At 32.2% G+C, this 16,336-nt stretch overlaps 1 protein-coding gene across 1 annotated transcript in view; it reads right to left on the minus strand.

Moving 5' to 3' along the window:
• Positions 1 to 2,028: 2,028 nt before the first annotated feature.
• Positions 2,029 to 16,336, minus strand: part of LOC129750034 (protein amalgam-like) — a 134,918-nt gene continuing 120,610 nt past the window's right edge. Inside the window, exon 10 of the mRNA XM_055745220.1 lies at positions 2,029 to 2,200. The gene's annotated coding sequence lies outside the window, so the exon portion shown is untranslated. The remainder of the gene's footprint in view (positions 2,201 to 16,336) is intronic.

Below are 16,336 nucleotides of genomic sequence, written 5' to 3' on the forward strand. Positions count from 1 at the left end.
CCGTGGTTCAATTAAAAGAAATCTTTCGATTGCTTTGATTCCGTTGAATCATTCAACCAAGTAGGCTCACAACACAATAGACTTTTTGCCCCCCCCCCCCCCCTATGTTTTTTTGATGCCTTTTGGGTCACCAAGCATTAGTTTGAACATTAGTTTCAAATTTAAAATGATTAGGTTGATTCCTGAGGTAAGCGCAACGTGTAACTATTTTTTATGGAAGAGGATATTTTGGCACATTAAATCATCCAGAAAATTTAAAAAAGTTTAAAATCCAGTTGGTCAAGTTTGGTTTTGACTTTTCTTTAGCTTAATTTTTTGCTAACATGACAAGCAGCCAAGCATTTCATGAAAAATGTTATTTTCAGGAATTTGCATGCAGTACATCTCTGGTGATTTTTGAATAAATTTTTTTGTTTTCCCATACAAAATCAAAACTCGCTGTCTTTAATCAAGACTCAAAGAATCGCTTCCAAAATTTTGAAAGCTATTTTCAGCAGTCGAAACAATCAGACAAAATTCTTGGGATATTCGAGAATTTATAAATTTAAAACTTTCATACAAAGCTTGCGCAGCTTTCTACTGCCCAAACAACAGAATTGACTGTTTAATAGATCGAGAAAGGAAAAACTTCGAACACGTCCTTCAATTTTTTTTATTTCATGGTCTTCGAAAAAAAATCCTGCTTGGATTCAGAAAATCCTATTTCAGCAAAAAAAAATAGTTCAAAACAATCGAGTATGAATTTATTTAAAAAAAATTCGAATAATGAAAAATTCATTTAATCTAATAAACTGAAAACCAAAGCAAAATTAATTCGGCGTTCCAAATGTTATTGGGAATTCAGAAAATTGATTGATACACTAGATGTAGATTACAATTTATCGAAGCTTCCAAGCGTTTGATAAGCACGAAAAAATTATCAGCATCGATAAGTATAAACATTTGAGACGCATAAATCAAGTGGTTCACAAAGTAAAGAAAGTGTTTCACTCATCCCACACTGAACTTAATTCACAGGTTTTGTTGATCGGTCACAAGTCGATGATATATTATGACAGCTAGTACCTATTCGAATTCGATGCCGTCGTTCGGTATCAACTTTTTTGTGCGTCTCCTTCCATCATACCAAACCTTCTAGCCCTTTTTAAGAGGACAAGCGTCGAAATTTTCCCCAAGTGTCTATTTTCGTGAATTTTCTTATTGTGCTTTCTGGTTTTTTTCTTCCTTGTTCTATACATATTGTCAACTGCTCCAGAACCAATGAATGAGTTACGCTGCTGTGTATGTGGTCACGTTTTGAGTGTCAATTTATAAATATATTTATTTTATGAAACTATTTACATCATTTGGTTTCGATCTTCTTCTTTATGTTTTGTGTGTTCCTGGAGTTTACAAATAATCCCATTGTCGCTCTTCTCCTTTTTTTCGGCTTCGATTTGCATAAATTACGGAAGACATCTATTTTTATTACGATTATGGTTATTCTTCTTTTTGTTTGCTGTTTTCATACCCGAATGTGTTTGTTTGAATATGTTAATCGTTTCCTCTCGATTTCTTGAGTGTGTCTACTGTTCTTTCGCATTTTCCGGTCACTTATTTGTCTCTGTCTCCGAGAAAAAAAAATCCATAATGCTCATACTGAGCTGCCGACTGTGCCATGCTTTCTTCTTGATTTTTGCGGTTTTCAGTCCCAATTCACTTTATGCTTTGGTTTTAATGTTATCCGGCTTTACTTTGAGTGTGTCATAAAAGTCACCCCTCATTTCCTGTTGTTTTTTGTTTCTTTCCGCTGGAAAACGAAAGCTGTTTTCTTAATGTTTTCTTTTTTCTCTCGTCTGATTCGTGAATGAATGGTGCATTCAAAAAGCACAACACCCCCTCACCCTTATGCTGACTGGAAAATGGAAAACCAGAAATTGAGGAAAATTGGAATAAAGAACCGTAAGAAAAAAATAAACATATCTCAGAGCACCCGCTCCATGCAGGGTAATTATTGTTTATGAGCTAGCTAATTTGCGTTTATCTCTCTGTTGTTTGCTGTTGATGGTGTCTCATGTTCTGTTTTTCTGTTATGATTTAAGTAGCGTTTATTTTTTGTCTCCATATTTCACTCACATTTGCACATTTTGTGAACGGCTTCGCTGGAGAAAATTTACTGGTTGAAAAGTGTTCATCGTTGACTCGTAGCAGTAGAAAATGTCTGAAAAAAAAACAAATGAAAGAATGTTTTATGAAAATTACCAGTTAGAATCATTTTGTGGAAAATATAGCTTTATAATTTTTAGATTTCTTTTTTTTTGCAATTTTTTGCAATGCCAATTATGTTAACAATTATTTTAACAAATTCCCCTAGGTAACATATATAGTAGCATAGCATAGGACAATGCCAATTTATCAAATCAGACAGCAAATAATCAAACAGGCATTTTTCAATATTTGTCCTTATCGAGCGAAATGTGAATGTATGTAGTAGGGCTGTGGGAAGTGGGAAAGCAACAGTATGGGGGATGACATTCGATTGATGAACATGTAACTTGTCACTGTCAGACGCACTCATGCAGCGTGAAGCATGTGTAACAGTTGGGCCGACACCGAATTTAACGGCCTGCCGCAGACGCATTTTGGAGTGCGATAGAAAAATTTATCGCATCAATCCACCTTACAGTGGGGAGGAATCTTTTCATTTAAGATATATTTATTCCTAATTTTTGGGATGTAGGGATAGGAATTTAAAAAGAAGTTTGTGCCAAGATATAAAGATAGCTAATCCATATGATTTTTATTAGTAAACTTATGTAACGGCCTTTTCAGTGGATGTCAAGATTTGAAGAGTTCTAACGGAAGAGGATTAAAAAATGATGTTGAAAATGACTAAACGAGTATTTGACATTTTTGTGTCAGTTTTAACTTGTTTAAAGCTAAGATAATCTTTTTGGTCGTTTTATCATCTCTATTTAATTCGCAACGTGTATCAACGATGCATTTGGCGAACAGTCATTGAAAAACTTATCCGGTACTACTGTGATCGATGTTCACTCTTGAGCTCGAACTTACGGACATCGGCTCAGGAAGCAACTGACTTGCCAACTAAGCTATATCACAAGCCCAAAGTAGCCTTAGACTTACTTAGGTTGCCAAATTTTCCGGATTTATCTAAATGTTTCCACTTTTTTTGCAAAATAAAATAATCGAATTGCGTGATCACAATTCTGTCTTTTTTGTCCAAAACCATTTTAACCATATTTTATTCAAATAAACAGGCTGATGTGTTTCGATGAAATAAAGTACAATTTTACGAATTATTTTTCATTTCGTTTTTTTTTAAATTCTCAAATTTAGCTGGATTTTGCTCAGAATTTAGGTAGTGAACATTTAAATCGAATTCCCGGATCTCGCAAGGTTTTTAGATGAAATAGCCCCCCAGTGAACATTTTGGTCTGTATATTTCAGTTGTTTCTGAGATAAACACACTTTTGTACAATCTGAAAAAGTTGTATAGAATATTCTATATGAGCCTGTACGTATCAAAGGGGAGGCAATATACAGACCTTTTTTGCTCACCTTGAAAGTATAAAACTTTATATTGCGTTTTCAACAAATTGATTGCAACTTTGCTTTGCACAAAATCTTAGGATTGTATAACTTACAACCTTCTATTTCCTGTTTTGAAATTTGATTACAATTTCCTTTTGCAGGTAATCTGAGGTTTCTACAACTTTCTTCCCCATTAAATACATTTTATTGTTACTGTATCCCAAAGCAATTATATTTTCCCCTTATTACGATTTTACTATGAATCGCCGTGAACATAAATACAATAGAATTTAATGTTTACTGCGAATAAAATTGAACCATATACAACTTTATGTGTCTTTGATTAAATTGAAGAACCTTGTAATAAAAATACTGAATGTCAATTTCAAAATACTGCGTATGCATATTGTGATCTTTTGAACGTCCTTAACTTTAACTGTTGGTTTAGTAATGCATATTTTGTTGATCAATCTTCAATCAGTCTCGAACTCACAACGTTCCGATCCCTGTCCTTCGATATTTCCTCGGCGCCATTTCATGTTGATACAAACAAGCAAATTTGTTCATGTACAGTTGAGAGTTCCGTTTAAAAATCAGTTGATCGTATAAAATACCACTGACTGCATCATTTCGGACTCCTAATCTATTTATAGATGCCGTTTTTTATATGCAACTTTAACCTATCTCATAGACGATTCTATTACAATCAATAATAGTATTCAGCGCTGTGCGATCTCAACTAGCTATTTGCTGTACTGTTAAACGATTCGACAATTTGACATAAGATGATAACGATATTACTTAGCATAGGAATTGCATTATTAACAATTATTTACCGATTAAGATGAACTCAATAAGCGACTTTGAATGACAGGTAGGAATAGATTGTTTAAATTCCATTTTAAGATGTTCTCACAATTACTGTACGACCTTTCATGGAAATAATATGTCATCATAGATCGCAAGCATGAAAGATTGTTTAATTATACAGTGGGATTAAATATTGAGCTTTACACAATTCTACTGCGATTCAAAACAACTTTATTGATCTTTCTATACGATTAACAAAATTTTATCGTATATACTGAACTATACAAACCATAAACGATAAAATATAACTTGGTTTAGCTACAACATGATGTTTATACAATTCCAATCTAAACTGGATATTTATACAATCTAAAATGAACACTACTTTACGATTTCTGGTTAACTGGGGGTTTTGCTCTGTACGGATAAGTGCCGAAAATACCTAGTAAGCTTAAGTTGGGATTATTTCCGATGTTCTGGTTCCAGTTTTTGCAGAATACAAATCCAAGTTTTTTGCTTGTGATCGGATTGTTGAATCTGTATCCAGTTTATTATTTCTTATTTCTGCTCGGTTCATCATCGGTGGGACAAAATCCTGATTCGAATCTTGGTTTTGCATTTAAAACTAAAAAAAAGGATTTTTTTCATGTTCACATTCATCATTCTAGAACAGGGGTGAGCAACACGCGGCCCGCGGGCCGCATGTGGCCCGCGAGACCCTTATGTGCGGCCCGCGAAGCTTTTTTCAAATGTTCATGCCAAAACTTTTTCTAAAATGGATTTTTAGGAAAAATGAATATGACATGGTCAAATATGCGCTAAAATAAAAAAAAATATCTAAAAAAGATAAAACAATTTCAAAATCTGCATAAAAATTCTAGAATTCAGAATGTAGTTTTGTAGATAATTGCTTTAAAACATGGTGAAATTTAAATTTTTTCTGTTATTTCGACCACCTTGTTCAATTTCAATTTAAGAAACGGGGGTTTTACTGTTTGAAGGAAAAAATCTAGGCTTTGCGGACAATTTTTAATTGTGGAAAAAAATCCCACAAAGTCAATTTGCGATTCAACGTCCAACACTAAGAAGACGGCGATTTCTTTGAATACACATTTCAAATAGTCGTGTTGAATTTCTGATGTTAAAAAAGTGAATTAGATTTATCTTTCCTTTTTCAGTTATAAAAATGCCAGGAAGCTCTGTATATTATTGAAATAAAAAGTTATTATAAGTGCGGCCCGCCGACAAAATTTCAAATTTAAATTGGCCCGTTGGTTCAAAAGGTTGCTCACCCGTGTTCTAGAACATTAAAGAAAACATATTAAAATACAAACCATTTTTAATACGTGGATTTGGAACTCTTACTCTTGATTCTTATGCAGATCGAAACTTTAAAAAAAAATCATGATAATGGTCCAGAATTTAAATATCAGAGTTTTGTCACTCGGAATTTTCATTCAGATTCACTAGTTGAACTACGAATAAATAATTGTAGATATAATTCATATCAAAAACCATAGATTCAAAACTCAAATAAGAGATTTCTGGTTAAGGATTCTGTAATAAAATTCCCTTAAATTGTTAAGAAATTATGTTTTTATTTGTTACTTTGATTTATCGGCCTAGCGGTGAAAAGTGATGTCCTTTTTAGTAGGGACATCTAAAGATTATGATTTTTTTTTTTTTTTTTTATATAGATGGATAGAAGGTTAGAAGAAATGAAAGATGGTGAAAATGAGCGGGTAGAATTTGTCTAGAAGCATTACCATCACATACCAAATTTTTGTTCCTCACGAGCCTACTACTATGAAGTGGTAGATACAGATAGAGTTGCATCTACCACCACACATTAGTAGGCTTAGCGTGGTCCGCCCCACAAGCGAAAACTTGTAGTGCGGACGAACTACAAGTTTTCGCTTGTGGGGCGGACCACGCTAAGCCTACTAATGTGTGGTGGTAGATGCAACTCTATCTGTATCTACCACTTCATAGTAGTAGGCTCGTGAGGAACAAAAATTTGGTATGTGATGGTAATGCTTCTAGACAAATTCTACCCGCTCATTTTCACCATCTTTCATTTCTTCTAACCTTCTATCCATCTATATAAAAAAAAAAAAAAAAATTTCATAATCTTTAGATGTCCCTACTAAAAAGGACATCACTTTTCACCGCTAGGCCGATAAATCAAAGTAACAAACAAAAATTACGGTGGTTAATCTCTTCATAAAATTATGTTTTTATTTTAGATAAAAAAACCGATTTTAAATTAATTACTCAGATTTTTTTTTCTGGTTCAAATTGCAGAATTCAGATTTGGAACTGTTATTCAAAATTGCTCTACACTCAGTAAAATACTATTAACCATAAGATACTCTTATGAAGTGGCGCCATAAGAAAAATCATTGAAATTCATAAGATTGTCTTATGATACGAATGAATTCTGCAGATGAACACCTTCATCAATGACAGGTTTTTGCTTTTCATAAGAAGGTCTTATAAAAGCAGGATATGTCACGTTCGTTGAGATATTTCGAAACGATTTATGTTAAAACACTATAATTTTATTGTTCGGCATATTTGTTATAAATTACATACATTTTGGTCGCAATCAGCAGTACATCAATACCCGGTTCCAAAGAAGTTGTTTGGCCGCATCCGGTCATTGTAATATTGGGTTTTTACCCGGTCAACGTGCTGAAAAGTAAACAAATTACAAATTTGAGTTTACAACTATGTTCAACGTTTACTAAAAAAAACTTCATTTCAAACTTACCATTTAGCCGAATAATAGTGATAAGACCACTACTTCGTTAGACAGTTAAAAAATGTCTGATGACTTTTTCTATTTTTTATGAGAATTTCGTATGGATATTGAAAGGATTTCATAAGACTCTTATGAACCAAAATTTTACACTCTAAAAGGCGCTTCATAATACGTATCTCATGTAAATTCTAATAAGAATTTGATTGAGTATAATTAAACACGCAACAGGTGAATAGTAATTCTTATTACAAAACAAGATATGCATATTATTTGAGATAATGTTCTTTGAAAAATCAAAATTTATAATTAAAGCTTTTTTCACAGAATTTCGATAATGAAAAAAAAAAATTTTTTTGCTGGTCAAATAATTTGTACTTAATCTTCAGGTTTAGGAAAATTCAGCAAGCAAAAATGTTATGAAAAAATTGTGTCACCAAAACAATCCCAGTTCTCGCAGTTCTTCCTACGGCTCTGCCAAGATGTATCGCATTGGAACATGAAGTCTCACGATTCAAGAAAAAAAAAACGCTCTATCACTCTAAAACGAAAACTCTGGGCACCTTTGAAATAAAAAAAACTACCGGATGTTTAAAACTACAATTTTATATTTAAGTTATGCTTTAGTAATTCACTTATTTCAAGGGGAGAGTTGGGTAAAATGGGCCACTTATTATATGTGCTCAATAACTACTTTCTTATAAAAAAAATCTATGGTTTTCTACATTGCTTACGTTTCAAAAGGCCATTTTTAAATTTTTTTTTTCATAAAATAATTTTCCCGAGTTCTTACTGTTTAACAAAGATATTTTTATCGGATTTTTAAAAACGGTTCGATTAGCTATTTTAAAGAACAAATCCTACAACCTATATAAATACAATTGAATGATTCATTATGTTGGTTGACAAGTTGAGTACCTAATTATATTAATAAATCCTTTTGTTCGAAAAAGGGGGAGTCCAGAGCTTGAACGATTTTCATACAAATATGATCAAATTTGGCACAAAATGAAGTTGTTGATGTCATGAAAATATTTGAAGCATTATCTTATCGTTTTTGTAAAGTTTTTGTTTTGTTTTAAAAAATGAATAGAAATATGGTAAATTTGCACAATTTTTTAATTTTTTTAATAAAGGTTCATAACATAATCGTTCTGTTTTCATGAGATGAAGACAAAACGCTTATGTTTATTTATATGGCAAAAAAGTTTTGCTGAAATCAAATGATATGTTGTATTGAAGGAGACTTCACATTTAAATTATTGAGGCCTCTCATCTATGAAATAAATGAACTTCTGACTGTCTATCTGTTCCCTATAGACTCGAAAACTACTTAAACGATTTGTGTGAAATTTGGCATATGAAGATATTGGAGGCCGGAGAAGGTTCTTATAATAGTTTGAGACCCTCCCACTTTCTGGAAGGGGTATCTCATATTAAAGTAATAAGTCATCATAACTCGAGAGCTGATCAAGAAATTCAAACCAAACCTGGCATTGGTTGGTATTTGGGTACGAGGAATGTTTCTAAGAATATTTGGTACCCCTCTCTCCTTCCAGTGGGGGGATAGGAAGGGGATAGGGAGCCTACCTTACAATTTTTTACATAACTGGAGAACAAATCAAGCGAATGAAACCAAATTTGGCATGGCAGGGTAGTGGAATACTAGGAATGGTTCTATGGTTATTTCAGAACCCTTCTTTCAGTGGAAATACAGGAAGGAAGGAGGGGGGCTTTCAAACATTTTTTATTGCATTACTTGAAAACTATTAAAGCAAATGAAACCAAATTTGGCTTGGAAGGGTATTTGGGTACGATAAATAGTTCTAATATTTAGTACCCCTCTTCTTTCCAGTGAGGAGATAGAAAGTGGGGAGGGGGCTCCTTTACAATTTTCGGCATTACTGAATAACTATTCAAGCAAATGGAGCCAAATTTGGCGTGGGAAAGTATATGATTACGAGAATAGTTTCTATGATATTTCAAAAACCCTAGGTTCTTGAGAACTTAACCAGCAAATGGAACGAAATTTGGCTTGGAGCACAAGGAATGTTTCTGTGAATATTTGTTACTATTGCTATCTTCCAGTAGATTTATTGGAAGGAGAAAGGGGGGCTCCTTTACAATTCTTCGCATAACTCGAGAGCTAATCGAGCAAATGGAAACAACTTTGGCAAGAGAAGCATTCGGTAAAATAATTATTAGCTTATTCGAGACTTCTTTCTCCTTCAGTTAGGGAAGACGGGAGCTCACATACGATTGTCTAGCATAAACCAAGAACTTATCTAACAAACGGAACCAAATATGACATGAGAATAATCATAAAATCTTGCAAATTAATTCAAATTTGGCAAAGTAGTGTATTTGAATACAAGGTAGGGCTTAGGTAGGGACTTCGATACAAATTTCATTGCATAACTCGACAACTAATAAAGCAAACGAAACCAACTAATCAAGTGAATGGAACCAAATTAGCATTGGAGCATATTTGTTTACGGGCAATGTTTATTCGATGGTTTGAGACCCCCTTCTCTTGCCAGAGGAGGGGTATAATATGGGGAGAGGATCACCAATTTTTTGAAAACTCGAGAACTTATTGAGAATGGAGCCATATATAACTTGAGGTCGTATTTGTACACACGGTGTTTCTATGGAAGATGTTTAAAAGAAAAAATACAGTAACTCTAATTTTTTTAGAAACGAAAAATTTAGCCTTTTCTGAATCATTTTCAGGCAAAATTAAAATATTTGGTCGGTGAGTCCTCATACGTTTTGTTTTTTTTTTTGAAGATTTGTAGTCCATATTTAGAAATTATTACCTGTAAATTTATTCCAGTGCAATGGAATAGTAACTTTTTTCATGGAAAACTTATTTTTTTATTTTTACTGAAATATTTTGTCATTCTGAAACAATAAAAAATGTCAACACCTGGAAAGATAAGTGATTTGGACTTCCTGAAAAACTTATTTTTATATGAACATTTTATATTAAATTTTATTATTTGGAATATCCTTGTTATTATTGGTGCTATCCAAATGTAACATGAATTTATATTTATATGTGTGTATCTTGGAGAGCTAATTCTGGTTAAAAATATGTTATGATACATGAATAAGAACAGTTCAACACCATTTGATTGGTTTCCAACAAAATATTAAAAATCTTTACTTTTTTTTTAAATTGTTCTTTGCAATATTTCCACAATATTTGCAGACTCTGATACATATGGGTACGCACTTTAGAAAACAAAAAAAAATTTTTTTATGATGTCACTCGTTTACGGCATTTTTCAAATAAATTAAAAAATAAAGATTAAATTTATACATATCTAAGAAGACAAGTCTCAATAAAATTTAGTTAAAAGTTAAAGTACTTGCACTGAAATCCGCTTATCTTCCGCTACTTCACATGTATTTTAAATTTCTTTTTCTCATATTGATGGTGAATAAATTTTCTATTAATTATTTGAACTTCAGTTTTGCTTAAGAGTTGAAGTACTGCTGATATTTTCATATTCATGATCAGCAAAACGATGAAAAACGATGAAAAACGATTTTTTTTTTCTAGAGAAATTTCAATTTTATCGACGGTTTTGGACCAGATTTATGCGTTTTATTTTATTTTTTTTTGTTTTTATGGATTCCTATGGTTTATTAAAATCAATGATTTCTATACTTTTTGCCATAATTGGTATACAATTGTAGAAGTTATGATTGTTTTACTGTAACATAAATGCTTCATTTTGGTTCTATTTGATAATAAAGAGACCTTCAGTGTACAGTAGAATAATAAAAATAAGTAAGGGATGAACAAAATATGATGAATCTGACACGCTGCAGGCTAGTTTGCTATCGATAATCTGCATTCCACTTTTGCCAACAATACTGATAATTATAATTTTTGTACATCTAAGATCGACAAAAAGATTAAAATGCATTTTTTTTAGAAAAATTCCAAATTTATCACAGTTTTAGACTATATTCATCCATTAAATAAATTTATTTCCAAAAAACTGTAAAATTTTATTTAATACAATGAATTTGAGAGATGATTTAAATAATATAGTGGGTTGGAAATCGTGCAAGCTAAGATTATTTAATCTTAACAGTAATGCAGTTCTTTGAATAAAATGGAAGAATCACAGAGTGCAGCAGGGTTAAAAAACTTGGCCTAGAAAATAATAAAAATGAAAAAGTTAAAGCAAACTCCAGGCTTATAATGATAATTGCATCAAAAGACAGAAACAAGCAAAATTTAAGCTAGATTGCTAGACTGCTGTAGCGATTTGCATTGGGTCTGAAGTGCGATTGGAATTTTGAGACATTTAACTCAGGAGAAGTATAAAAACGGATTTCTCAGCAAAGATGTTTTCAACGTATCGTTAACTGTCCAATATTTATTATCGTAATATTTTTTTCAAAGCTTAAATTAAGGCAAACGTTTCTACTTCTGATCGCATTACGATAAGAGTTATCATAAAAAAGCTACAGCGGTTCCTAGTGTTTACTAATTTTCTGAATCATTGAGCTTTTTTTTCAATAAAATTCCCTCCAGCGTTGCCACAATAAAAAATTCTAAAAATTATGGATTCAAATGGATTCATGTTATTTTAGATAACTCGAATAATTTCAGGTAATTTGACCCTCTCAGACTACTGACAGGATTTACCAGCCAATTTTTATTTTTATTTTTTTAGGATTAGAAGATACTTTTTAAGCATTTTTTATGTTAAACAGCTCTGTAAGTAGTTTAAAAAAAATTTGCAAATTTTTCAATGTTTTCAATGACATTGTTGAGTTCAATTTAAAGGTATTAAAAGTTTAAACTAAGAGAATTAGATCCTCTGAAATTATAAAACACTAAAAATATATTTATTTTTTGAAGATTTCAAATAGAAAATTTTCAAAAAAATATTTTGTATGGGGGGTCACCGACAAAATATTTTAATTTTTGGTGAAAATGAACCGGAAGAAGCTCTACTTTCTACCTACGCAAAAATTAGCGTTACTGTATTTTTTTTCTTTAAGTCCTTCTACGAAACACACCGTGTACACATGAAGTGTTTTTCTGATGTTATGAGACCCCCCTTCCTTACATAAGGGATATAGGAATCGGGAAGGGGGTCTCTCTCACAATTTGTTCAATAATTCGAGAACGAATAGATAAAATAAATGTCCCGTGACGTAATTTTGTTACAGAAAATGACTCTATGATAGCTTGAGACCTTCTCCACATTAAAAAGAGACAGCAAAGATTCCATATATAAAAACAATATTTTGACATATGTTATAAATTAATGAAGCAAAGAAAATTATTTTGAAACAAAATTTAAAATTTTGTGCACATAAATGTCAAGTTAAATAACTAGGTACCACATTTTTCAATAATTTTTGGTAGGTGTAACAAAGCACACCATATAAATGTAAAATACATGTAACCATCGATAAGAAATTTGTTAGTGTTTTGATGAAGATTGCTACTTTTTTTAGGGTATTTCGATACGAGAAATGTTTTTTAAAATAAATTTAAGATCCTTTCCCAACTAAATTTTTTTAGCTACATTTCTGAAAAATCTTTGTTAAATGTTTCATCTATCTTCATTACATTGTACAATCATCGCATAAAACTCAAAAAACAGCATTTACCTACCAAAGTAAAGGCAATATATAAGCATATTTTAACTTCTGGCTTAAGCGATAAGAATTATACAAATTGAACGATATTCACAACACCTTATTCGTACATCCTGAAATTATGTAATATAGCGTAAGTTTTGCTCTCAATGCATGCAAAACGTTGCCAGCGACAATATTTGCTGCTTCTCTCATGATTTTTAACAATCTGGCGGACTTATTATCATATCCGATTTATACCTATTTTAAGTAATCAATCATTCGACCGTTTATTTATTTGATAAGGATTGCGATTCGCATTAACATTGTTAACGATTTGAGCTTTTATTTCTTATTCGAGTTAATGCTTGATGGGTCCCTCCTTCTACAGGGAGATAGAAAAAGGGGCTCTCATAGCTTTTTATGCATTACTTGAAAACTATTCGAACAAATAAATCCAATTTGGAATGGTTTGGAAATATTTGAAAATGGAAATGATTCTATGATTATTTGAGACATCACCCCCTTCTATCTTGGGGAAATGGAAAGGGGAGAGGAACTCTCATACAATTTTTTACACAACTCGAGAGCTGATCAAGTAAATGGAATCAAATTTGGCATGCGAGGGTATTTGAGCTCGAGGCATACTTTTATGGTGATATGAATTTCATATTTGAAAGAAATTTGGCATGGAAAAATAAGGCTGGAACAGATATCAATTTCTCCTTTTGTCTCCCCCCCCCCCTTCGAAATTTCCAAAAACCCGAAGGGGGAAATAAATAAAGTTTGAAGTATTTAATGTAAATTTCGAAAAAAAAATCAAGAATTCAGAAGATAACATGAAGAAAAATACAAATTTTGGAAGATTATTTGGAGTTATTTCACCTTTTGTATTCTTGATTTTAATGAATTTTTCGATGAAAAATTACTTGTTTTTTAGGTTTTGTGCAGTGATATTGCATACAAGGTTTCGTGAAATTTATTCTAATTTATTTATTTTTCACATTTTTTTTTACTGCCAACCCCCCCCTCGCGATGTTCCAACTCCGAGTGACAAAAGAAGGGTTTGAAATTTGTTCCGGCCTTACTGGACACGAAAAATATTTCTAGGATTGCTAAACACCTTTTATTCCTTATCGTGGGAAGATGAGAAAGGAAGAAGTATGCTCCAATTCATTTTTGATAAAATATTTTTCGTACCCTTATAACGACCCATGAAAAATTTATTTTCTTTTGCTTGATTATGTTAATGATGTACAATTATACGAATCGAGGAATGCATATTTATATGATGATTTAAGACCCTTCAATCCAACAGAGGGAAGATAGAAAGGAAAAAAAAGCCTCTCATACAATTTCTCTGATACCCATACAAGGCATCTATCCCTTCTTTCAGAGGGGAGACGAGAGAAAAAAAAAAATTCCGCATAACTTGAAAACTAATGAAGCAATTAATGCCAAATCATTCATGTGATGCTATTCGGTTTCAACGAATGTTTCTGTGTTAATTCGAAACCTGCACTACATTTCCTGGAGAAGAGGGTAGAGGAATGGGAAGGAGGATGGGAAAGATGAAGTCCGTACAAGTAAAACATACATTTTTGCATTATTAAGGTGCTTTTGAAGCAAATTAAGACAAAGTACTTATTAAGAAACATAAACAATGATAGATTAAAAAAAAAACAAATTTAAGATACATTTGAGATAAATTCAGATAACCATAGATTTAATGCAGTCTTTTCAACTCCATTAGAACTATACGAAGGTGAAGGTTACAAAAATTAGGGAGAATTATGGCACACCTAACTATGTTTTATGCAAAAGAACTAGTGAAAACTAAAACCTTTGCCAAAATTTCAGCCTTAACATCCGTTTCTACCATTTTCAATTAAATAATATCAAAAAATTGCAAGGGAAAATGAAATATTTCTAAAAACAGAAAGATGTGCATTTAGCCCGCCGGTTTGCAATATTCTTTATAGGAATAACTTTATAATGGAGTTTTTTTTCTTTATTCAGGATACATTTTTTCAAATTATTTAATTCCTACCGCTTTGAAAACCAAATCCATTAAAGTGAGGAGATATCTGGACCCATGATGGTCACTTTAGTACGCAAGGAAATCAATCGTCTCAATGCACCGGAACTTTAGACCCATCTAAAAATACTGAATTATTGAAAAGCAAACACTACCAAAACGCAGTATTTTGCTGTGATTTTACATATTTGGTTTATTTATTTTTATTTTTTACACAGATAGGGTGTTAAGTTTTCATTTTTATAAGTATTATACTGTCTGAAAATTTGAATAGGATTGGTCAAGATAACATTATTTTCAATGGCTTTTTTTCTGTGACGCAATTTGAGTCGGGTCATGTAGTTGGATACAAATTCATATTCAGGAATCATTATTCTAACTTAAGCTAGCCATATTGCCCGGATTTATCCTGGTTTGCCCGGATATTTAATGAAAAATTTCGAGAAAGTCCGGTCCGGCCCGGTTGCCCGGATATCGTGAAAAAAGTCCGGATATTGCCCGGATTTTTTCACAATTTCCACAAAGAAACCAAAATAAAATCAAACTTATTGAGTATGTTTCAGCAAAATCGATTAGGGTAAGTGAGCCCTATTTTGGCATGGTCCTTATATTGGCATGCCAACGTGTCTTTTCATGTTTTTTTAGGTTCAAATTGAGCTAAAACACTTTGAATATATTTTCATTGCGAAGAGAATAATTGGTTTCAAATCTCTGCATACCGAATTTTTGGATTGTTTGTACTTTATTGAAGTAGTTATTTTTTTTCGTTCTGCATCCGAGGCAATTATGTTGGAAATCACCGTATGAAAATCAAATGAACTCACCTTTCTAGTGCAACTGTTAAATTCCCATGCGATTCCAAACGCGGACATTCATTTGAAAAATTTGCAATAAATACTCATGCCTACAGCTTAACACGGCAAAAAATCTAAAAATACTAGAAAGACAAAAGAATTAATATTTATTTAGGTATTGAATAAAAATTTAAAACTAATTTTGTTCCTTTTCTTGGCATGCAACTTCATTCGAAATACACCACCAGTGTTGGAAGCTGGAAAAAAATCATGTTCATTAAAGAGGTATTTTTGGGCTGATGTTTTCCCTAAAAAATTGTTTAAAACTACGCACAAATGTTTTCATACTAATTGGGTTGTATGATAAGACCGTTTCTATCAACTTAAGCTTCGAAATAAGTTGGAGAACATAAAAGATTCGACAAACTAAAAGTCATATCCAAGCATTGAAAATGCAAAAATCGCTATTTGGGAACCATGAATCGAAGGTACGTTGGTGTGCGTGCGAACAGCATTTGCATTGCAGTCTGCCGAGCAAAAGCCACGTGGTCTCCTACAGAACACAGTGGTTCGAAATAAAAAAAAAATTAAGTGAAATTAAGCAACTCACAAGACTTAAGATGTTTTGCTTACCTAAAAACTGTTAGATCAATAACCATTTATGACTTTAGTATATAAAATACATAATTCATTGAGTTTTGGAATCGTTTTCTATTGCTTGGGAACATAAATACTCAGATTTAATTTTTTGGATTTTTGTTCGGATTTTTTCCTGGAAACAGAAGT

Source organism: Uranotaenia lowii, chromosome 2 (genome assembly GCF_029784155.1).
Source record: "Uranotaenia lowii strain MFRU-FL chromosome 2, ASM2978415v1, whole genome shotgun sequence".
In the NCBI taxonomy this organism is placed as follows: domain Eukaryota; kingdom Metazoa; phylum Arthropoda; class Insecta; order Diptera; family Culicidae; genus Uranotaenia; species Uranotaenia lowii.